Genomic DNA, 9,535 nt, shown 5'->3' with positions numbered 1-9,535 from the left:
CCTATCCACATAACATCTACCAGCCTCAAGCAGATCTTGCAGAAACTGCAAGATGACAGGCATGGGACAAGAGATTGGATCATGACCGTTAGTACGGCTCCAATCTTGGAATTATTTCCAGTTATAGCATACAGAATCTGCCTAGACGCCTCATGTTCTCGAAGGGAGGGCCAGTAGCTAAGAAGCAAAAGAGCGGATAATGTTTAACAAAAAAAATATGAATGTTGTTAAAACATGATGTATACTATACTATTATTGATATAGGGGAGACCGGGGCTGTTTGTCACACTTTTTACTCTTTATTATTTTCCTCAATCTGGTCACATGCTGCGAGGTTCTGTTCCTCGCTATATTGAAGAATAACTCTTCACCAACAAATTGATGGGTTTTTTTTTTATTTTTTATTTCAGCATAACTTTATTCCAAATATGATATTTAGATGGTTGAAATTGAGCCAGTCACCTGTGACAACCTGCCATATACTGGGGTTGGTTGTCACACGACATGGGTTTGGTTGTTACAACATATGTTCTTGCTTTTACAGCAGACAATAATGCAATATTTTTAGTTTTTTTTTTTGTTTGTTTTTAAATAACATAACGTTTCTACTGTGTACAATACCAGAAAAAGTTGTATTTTTGCTGTTTATGTGAACAGAAAAAATACAGACCTATATATACAGTATATTTGAAATGTTGACCCATGCTACAAAATAATACCACAGCCTCCACAGAACCAGACGACAAACAGTAAATAATTTAAATAAGCATTATATGGTGACATTTCCCACATTTTGGTGTAAAATAGTAGAAAGAAAAAAATATAAGAGTTCTTCCTATAGGATTTATATGTGACAACCAACCCCCAAAACTATGTGACAACCTGCCCCAGCCAGACTTCGTATGATAATTTAATTCTCTCAGTAGTACTGTGAGAACCTACTGGCTTTGTTTTTACAACAAAATATATCCAGTATTTGGTTCTATTTAACATGGCCACCAGTTCAAACAAACTCCAATACTACTAAGAGTTATTTTTTACTTTGGGTACGAAAAAAAAAAATGAAACATGTGCTAACCTTTATGTTAGATGGAATTGAACTCAGATTACAAGATGGTTGACTTACAGACAATAGAACACACATTTCTAGTTCTTTTTCAATTCGAATGACAACCATTACCAAATGGGAAGAGCCTCTCTGACTCAAAAGCTGCCCTATCAGGGCCCTGTTGTGAGGGAAAGTCCCTCCCACCTCCTGTTGAAAAGGGACGTCCTCACAGTAGCACATTGCCATTTTCTCTCTCATCTCTCTGAGACAGGTCGTAGATAGCTTTTGCTTTCGCTTACTGAATTTGGCTGATTTGTTTGGTTATCCAAATAAATTAAAACCACAGTAATCACGCTCTTGAGCATTGGTAAGTCGGCTCTCACTATATTCTCACATCAGTATTCTGGCTAGAGCTGGTTTCGACCCCTCTTAAGGGATTAGCGAGCGCCATTACCCTCTCACTACATGAGGCTTCATGTAGTTGATACACCGTGTGAGAGATGTTGTGGTACTGTAAGGAGATTCCGTGGGCTCGCGGTGTCGTCCTCTACACCAATTTAATCGGTCATAGCGACCAAAAAAAAAAAAAAGAAAAAACAGCTTGGACCTAGCGCCCCTTTTCAATCCTCAGGCTGTCATAGCTCAGCTGCGCTTGCCCTCGGTGACCACACAGATTGAATCAGCTGCATACTCCGGCATTGACCGCGGTTTTTCCCGCCGAACGCGAGGTTAAAAAAAATGGTCCGACCTATTCTGCACTGGTGTAAACATCTTCGGCGCTGCCTACAGCTCAGCCCCGACCGTGCCTACCATCGCACCGACCTTGGAACAGGTCCACTCGGCACCAACTGTCTTGGCATCGACAGAGTTTTTCTCAGTGCCGTTCCCATCACCGATTGATTCGGCACAGGTGAACCTCTTCAAGGACGTCCCAGCCTGGCACCGACTGCGCTACATGTTGGCATCGACCTAGGCACCGATTGACTCGGCACCGACCTCCTGGTGCCTACCACACTCTTTTTGACACCGATCTCCAGCAGAGGCTCTCTCCTCAAGCCATGGGAGAATGAGATCTTTGGTCCAAGAGCGTCCGCAGAGGTTGTCCAGGACCCCCTTGCTACATTGACCAAGGAACTCTCCCGTACAACTGGGTCACCCTCTTCTTCCCCACTACTGGTACAGAGGCGCAGACACCTCTCAGGGGAGGCGAGATGGTCACCACTGAGGTCGGTACCACTTGAGGGGACACTCACCAGAGGACAGGCGGTCACAGCGAAAGCACCACTTGTCTTCCCCAGAGGACAGGAGGTCGCCACACAGGCGCAGATGTTCACCGTCTCGGTCACCTCGAAGGCGCCCAAGCTCGGCTGAGCGGCCCTTCGCGGAGCTGGTGGAGACTGTAAGGGCCCAGCAGACCATGCTGGAGACCCTATTAAAATCTCAGAGCAGGCTGCCCCCTACCACCGGGCAGCCCCAGCCCCCACAGTCTTGTTCCCCATCCCCTAGGCCTAGACCTGCTAGCCTAGGTGAGCTGTCCTTCACGGTGTCCAGGTCGTCCACCCCAGAGTAGGCAAGCAGGCAGAGGCAGATGCAGGGCCACCAGCAGGGGACCACCGCAGGCCAGGGGTAACCAGTTCTCCGGCTGGAGACCGAGGCCAGGTCCAAAGAAAGACCCGCCCCTTCCCAAGCCCGAGGGAGACCACCCTTGAGGGGCCCCAGCTGCCACCAAACCCCCCCACAACCGGACTGGCCAATGGCAACAACCCATGGCAAGGCTGCACCCAGGACTCCTGGATGCTATTGACTATGAGACAAGGATACGCTCTACAATTCCGCATAAGTCCGCCACCCTTCAAGGGTGTGCTCCTCACCACCGTCGAACAAGCGAGAGGGATACTCCTTCAACAGGAGATTGCAAATCTTCGAAGGAAGAACGATGTATGCTTGGTAAGTCCAAGCGATGCCCTCAGCGGCTTTTACTCCAGGTATTTACTGGTGCCCAAAAGGGACGGCGGTTTCAGACCAATTATGGACCTCAGGGTCCTCAACTTGTTTCTCAAACAGAGGAAGATCAACATGTTGCCAGCGCAGTGTATCCTCCAGTCCATCCAACTGGGCAACTGGTTCACATCAATTGACCTGCAAGATGCCTATTTTCATGTCCCGAGGACAGAAAATATCTGCGCTTCACCTTTCAAGGCAACGTGTATGAATTCTGCGTGCTGCCATTTGGCTTCTCGCTGGTGCCCTGCACATTTTCAAAGTGCATGGATGCAGCACTGGCTCCACTACAGACGTATCTAGCCTGGGCTGGGGAGCAGTCTGGAACAGGAGAGGAATAAGAGGTCAGTGGAAGGGACATTGGCAGCAAGCACACATAAATGCGCAAGAGCTGCAAGCAGTGAGCCTGGTGTTATCCCATTTTCACCAGCAATTAGTGCACAAACATGTGCTGGCACGGGCGGACAATACCATGGTAGTAGCCTACATAAATCATCAAGGTGGACTGCGTTCACTGCGCCTTCACCACGCAGCGCACAGACTCCTGTGTGACACACAGAAACTTGCGTTCCATCAGGGCAGTTCACCTCCCCGGTGTGGACAACAAGGCAGCAGACCTCCTGTCCAGAGGAGCTCCAGACAGCTCGGAGTGGAGACTGGACCCTCAGGTGGTGAAAGTTAGGGAGAGGTTTCGACCTGCACGAGTCGACCTCTTTGGTACAGCCGAGTACAACTGCTCCATATGGTTCTCCATGGAGAGAGACTGGGGCCCCTGGAAGTAGACACGCTAGCTCACCCCTGGCCACAGGGGCTATTGTATGTATTCCATCCGCTACCATTACTACCCCTGACATTAGAAAGGATCAGGGTGGAGAGAGCACAGGTTTTGTTAGTTGCACCCAGATGGCCGAGACGTCCCTGGTTTGCTCTCCTCTCCGACATTCTGTCGGATCAGCCGTGGCAGCTCCCCCTGCACAAGGACCTCCCGAGCCAAGCGGAGTGGCTATTGTGGCACCTGAAACCAGCCCAGCTCCAACTCTAACTCTGGGTCTGGTCGTTGAACAGAGCCATCTATTCAGACGAGGTTTGCCAGATGCAGTAGTAGAAACACTACAGTCTGCTAGGGCGCCGAGCACTAGAGCCCAGTACTCATATAAATGGCAAGTTTTCCAAAACTGGTGTCTTGCCCAGTTGAGATGATATTAACCTTCTTAAAACACCTTTTTGATGCAGGAAAATCAGCGTCCACTTTGAATGTATACCTGGCAGCAATATCAGTGTGCTATAATGAAATTGACTCTGTGTCCCCTGGGCCACATTTCCTGGCAGTGCAATTTCTTAAAGGGGCTCAGAGGTTTCGGGGTCCTCCCATGAAAAGTATGGTCCCCAAGTGGGATCTAGAACTAGTACTGCGGGCCCTTATGGGTCCCCCATTTGCGCCGATCGCGTCAGCAGAACTGCGCCCTGTTTCAATAAAAGTGGCATTTTTAATAGCCATTACGTCTGCCAGACGAGTAAGTGAGCTTTATGCGCTGTCCATTGATGACACATGTATGGCTTTCACCGGAAGTGACTCATGGGTAACATTAAGAACAAATCCATACTTTTTGCCAAAGGTGGTATCCTCATTCCATATTAACCAATCAGTGGTTTTGGAAACTTTCAGACCTCCCCCACAAGAGTTAGAGGAGGACCGTAGACAACATACGTTATTCCCAGTTCGGGCTATTTGGATAGGACGGCGTCCTGGAGACAATCCAACCAGCTGTTTGTTTGCTATGAGTCCCACCCTAGAGGTCAGGCCTTATCGAAGCAACGTCTAGCGCACAGGTGACAGATGTGATATGCTTGACGTATGAACAGACGGACTCCCCATTACCGGGGGACATTACAAACCATTCTACCAGGGGCCAGGCAACTTCGTGGGCTTTCCTTCATGGCACATCCTTAGATGAGTTATGCAATGCTACTACATGGACAGGTAATCAGACATTTGTGCATTTTTACCGCCTTGATGTGACAAAGCGAACAAGACCCTCTCTTAGCTCTAGAGTTTTGCAGGCGGCATGCCATTAGGCGTCATGTGGGCTCTGAGGCTATCATCGTGGAGCTGTACTGTCGGTAATCTGGAGCCACAACAGCTTTGGTACAGCTTTCGCATTCGGTAATGGTTGTCATTCCAATTGAAAGGGAACGTTAGGTTATTACCATAACCCTGCTTCCCTGAAAAGAGAATGACAACCATTACCCTTTGAGGTCATGTCCCCAGCTGACCTCTGTTTTTCGAAAGAAAATGGCAGTGTGCTACTGTGAGGACGTCCCTCTTCAACAGGAGGTGGGAGGGACTTCCCCTCACAGCAGGACCCTGATAGAGCAGCTTTTGTATATTTGCTCAGAGATTGACGGTCAGAGAGGCTCTTCCCATTCGGTAACGGTTGTCATTCTCAAACGTTTCATAGCTAAGAGCACTGTGACAACCAACCGTGGTCTCCCCTACATCTATTGAATTGTTTAATTAATGTATATCTGTAACAAAACAAAATAAAAACGAAATTTGTGGAAAATAAAATGTAAAATTATCAAAACTAAAAATCATTCATGGGGCTCTATAGATCTATAATGGCCGCTCCTGTTGTCCTATAGTCAGCTTGCTTCTTCACGAGGAATGATGTTGAAATTAAATTTTAATAAAAGATTACACATGGGACTATACGTCACATTAATTTAAGTGTTTCTGTTAGCCGTATAAGCAGATTTGGAGAGGTTGCGAACTCGCAATGTTAATTCTCTAGTCTTGAATCCAGCTACAATTTTCTCTTGCTAAATAACATTACTAATATCATTTGAAATACATTATCTGTAAATGTTGAGGTCTACAAAGAGAGAAGAATGAAGACAGTGTACAGTAGAACTGACATCAGATATAGGTGAAATGTCATTGTTAATTCACTGAGGAACAGAAAAAAAAAACTTAAGTTAGGTAAGAATGTCACGTGGAGCAAAATATATATAAAAATATATATATATATATATATATATATATATATATATATATATATATATATATATATATATATATATATATATATATATATCTGATGGGAAGCAGCTGATCAGTGTGACTTGTTTGCTACGCACATCAATTCTGCCACAGGATTAATCTCAGCAAAGGTGTAGCTAATTTACACATCAATTACTTTCAGTTTAAGGGGAATTTTGATAATCCGTTCTGTCTCAAAGCGCCCGGTAAATCTGGAGCCAGATGGCCATCCTAGCCTGACGTGATTGCCCGTCCTTCGGCTGCCTCCGCCTGCCTGTCTGCAGTGTTAACTCTGCTGATCGGTCTCTAGAGAGGTGCTCTTTCCTGCTTGCCGGTGAGCTGGGTGCTGGCTGGATGTTTCCTTATGGCTTGTGGTGGTCACTGCGGCCTGTGTTGTTAGTTCTGCTGCTCTGTGTGTGGCCCGGTGTTATGCTTAAAAGTGTCAAAAGAATTTGGCATCTATACATGCCAAATAGTGTCACATCGTTATTTAAACAGAGGCACTATTTGGCAATGACACTATTGGGCACCTAGAGATGCTAAATAGTGTCACATCGTTATTTAAACGGAGACACTATTTGGCAATGACACTATCAATAAAATTCAACCCTTCACAGATTACATGCCCACAATATACTGTGAAACACGTAGTGCATTATAATGTAATGCACTAACATATATGCATATTATATTAGAAAATATATATGTAATAATAGTGTGGTTATGGGCAATTTACTGGCTCTCGTTACAGTATTAGTTGTCTATTTTAAGTTAAACCAAGTAAATAGTGTACTCCATAAACCTGTATTTTATGCGTGGAAAAAACTATTCTGTTTGGCTGCATCTTTAATAAGAAAGTTTACGAACTATATTAGCCTATACGAGTTGGAAGTCGTCTGTAGCACAACATGTAACTCATTAAGTATGACAGGTTACAATAAGTTCTGCTTTACTTATTTAAAAAGTGACCCTGCAGTCTTAAAATGTCAAAATACATAGCTGAATTAAGTAAAACATCCCTAAAGGTAAATTGAGGGCAGATTTCCAAACATCTCTAAGTTACTCAGTTTCGTGGCAGATTTCCAAACTTGTCTACTTTCTGAGTACCGCCTTATACTTCTTTAAGGCAATTTACCCTCAGATAAAAAATTAAAAACATTTTCTAATGCAACAGGGTTATTTCATTTTTAAAGACTGACACTATTTGACAATGAAAATGATAACTTTACAGTAGGCAAGCGTACAAACTACAGAAATTACACTTTTCTGCCGATGGCACTTTTTGGCATAACACCGGCCTTTGCTATCCCTCGTCACTGGTGCCCTGCTGTAAGGAGTTCCTGGTCTTGCAGTGGCTGGTTCAATCGCACAGTTTTTCAACTGTGAATCTCCGATCTCTGGCCCTCTCGACCTGGTCATCCCCACTATGGTTTTAAGGTACTCTCTCTACTACAGCATTATAAACATAACATCATTCTTGCTCATTTTGCTTACAGTAACTGTTATGAACTTGGGATTTTGCACAGACCCAGAAATATACATCGCAGCCTTGGACGCAGTCTTATCATGACTTCTTTGAACTTTGTCTATCGGCCCCTGTTTCAGAAGCAAACTATCTCCTATCTATTAACAAAACCTATGCTTACTATCAAGCCTCGAACACTCGTCTCTCAACAACTGCTTCTGTGCGTCCAGTTAGATTTGCTTTGTTGAACACACGCTCTCTAAATAACAAAGCACTATTTCTAAACTACTTTATTAATGACAAGGATCTTGACATTTTTTGCATGACTGAAACCTGGCACAAACAAAATATCAATGTTTTGCTTAATCAGATTGTACCTCCTGGCTTTGGACTGTTTGAAAAATGCCGCTCTGTGGGCCGTGGTGGTGGGCTTATTTTAGTTTATAATCTAGAATTTAGCCCGAGTCCTATTCTTACTCCCAACTACACTTCATTCGAATGCCTGGTTTTAAAAGTCTCTACTCCCCAGCCCTTGGTAATTATTACTGTCTATAGACCTCCTAAACACAATGCTGCCTTTCTTTGTGAATTTTCTGATCTGTTATCTTTGTTGTGCTTTAAGTTTGACAAGATTGTAATTCTAGGTGATTTTAATATTCATATTGACTCTGATCACAGTAATCTAGCATGGGGTTTTCTAGCCCCCTTGGATTGTTTTGGCCTTAAGCAGACAGTCCACGCTCCAACTCACAACAAAGGCCACTAACTAACTGACCTTCGGCTTCTCTCACGAGTAACTTAGATTTAGGAATATCTGATTATCTGGCCATTTTATTTGAATTAGAATTCACTGTCTCTCTTTCTACTCCAAAGCATAGTCAACTTTCGAAACTGGCTCTGTTGATCATGTTAAGTTATCTGTCTTTCCTATTCCTAATACATTGGATGAAAAGGCACAGTCTTTCAACAGCTCCTTAGTTAATACCTTAGACTCCCTGGCCCCAGTCAAGTCTAGCTACGTATCCTTCACCCGCCATGCTCCATGGTGCACCATGGAGCTGCGCTCTCTTAAAGCTGGCTGTCATAAAATTGTGCGTCAGAGTTTGGGCCAGTAATTTCTGGTGTCCCGCAAGGCTCTATCCTCGGCCCCCAGTTTTTAATATTTATGAGTTTCCCCTCTGCCACATTTTAAGGTCTCATGGCATACACTGTCATTTTTATGCAGACGATACTCAAATCTATATTAATTCTAAACCTGATATCAATGTTGCTGCCTCTGCCCTAACTGCCTGTATCTCTGATATAAAAAATTGGATGTCGCAAAATATTTTACACTTTAATTGTGACAAGACTGAAGAAATGCTGTTAGATACTCACCGCCAGCTAGGTAAAACCAATGCTTTAAATCTGTCTGTTGATGGAACCATGCTTGACTTCAGATCTAAGATGAAAAACTTGGGTGTGATTTTCGATCCTGGGTTAACTTTTGAATCGCATGTGCTGAATACTGTCAAGGTTTCCTTTTTTCACTTTAGAGATCCTGCCAGACTGCGTCCCATGCTTTCTCTACCTGCAGTTGAAAAACTGTTCATGCTTTTGTTTTTTATTGTAATGTCTGTTCACTGGGGTGTCTAATAGCATCCTTACTAAAATTCAATTTGTTCAAAACTCTGCAGCCAGCTGCCTATTAGGTTTAGAATTGATTTTAAAATTTTAATGCTTACATAAGGCTATTCATGGGCTGAATCTGGACTTCTGTCAGATCTGTTATCTTTTTACACTCCCACTCGCAACCTCCGCTCTGCTGATTTCAGTCTGCTGCGAGTCCCCCCTGCTCGCCTGCGCTCTATGGGAGACAGGGCCTTCTGTTGCTCTGCCCCCAAATTACAGAACTCTTGTCCCCCAGAGATCAGGGACTCAGCTTCTTTGAGTGGTTTTAAACTTAATTTAAAGACTTACTTTTTTAGAAAGACATTTTTAT

This window comes from Polyodon spathula, chromosome 1 (genome assembly GCF_017654505.1).
Source record: "Polyodon spathula isolate WHYD16114869_AA chromosome 1, ASM1765450v1, whole genome shotgun sequence".
Lineage (NCBI taxonomy): Eukaryota > Metazoa > Chordata > Actinopteri > Acipenseriformes > Polyodontidae > Polyodon > Polyodon spathula.
The sequence above is the reverse complement of the archived record's forward strand: the minus strand, read 5'-3'. Positions refer to the sequence as shown.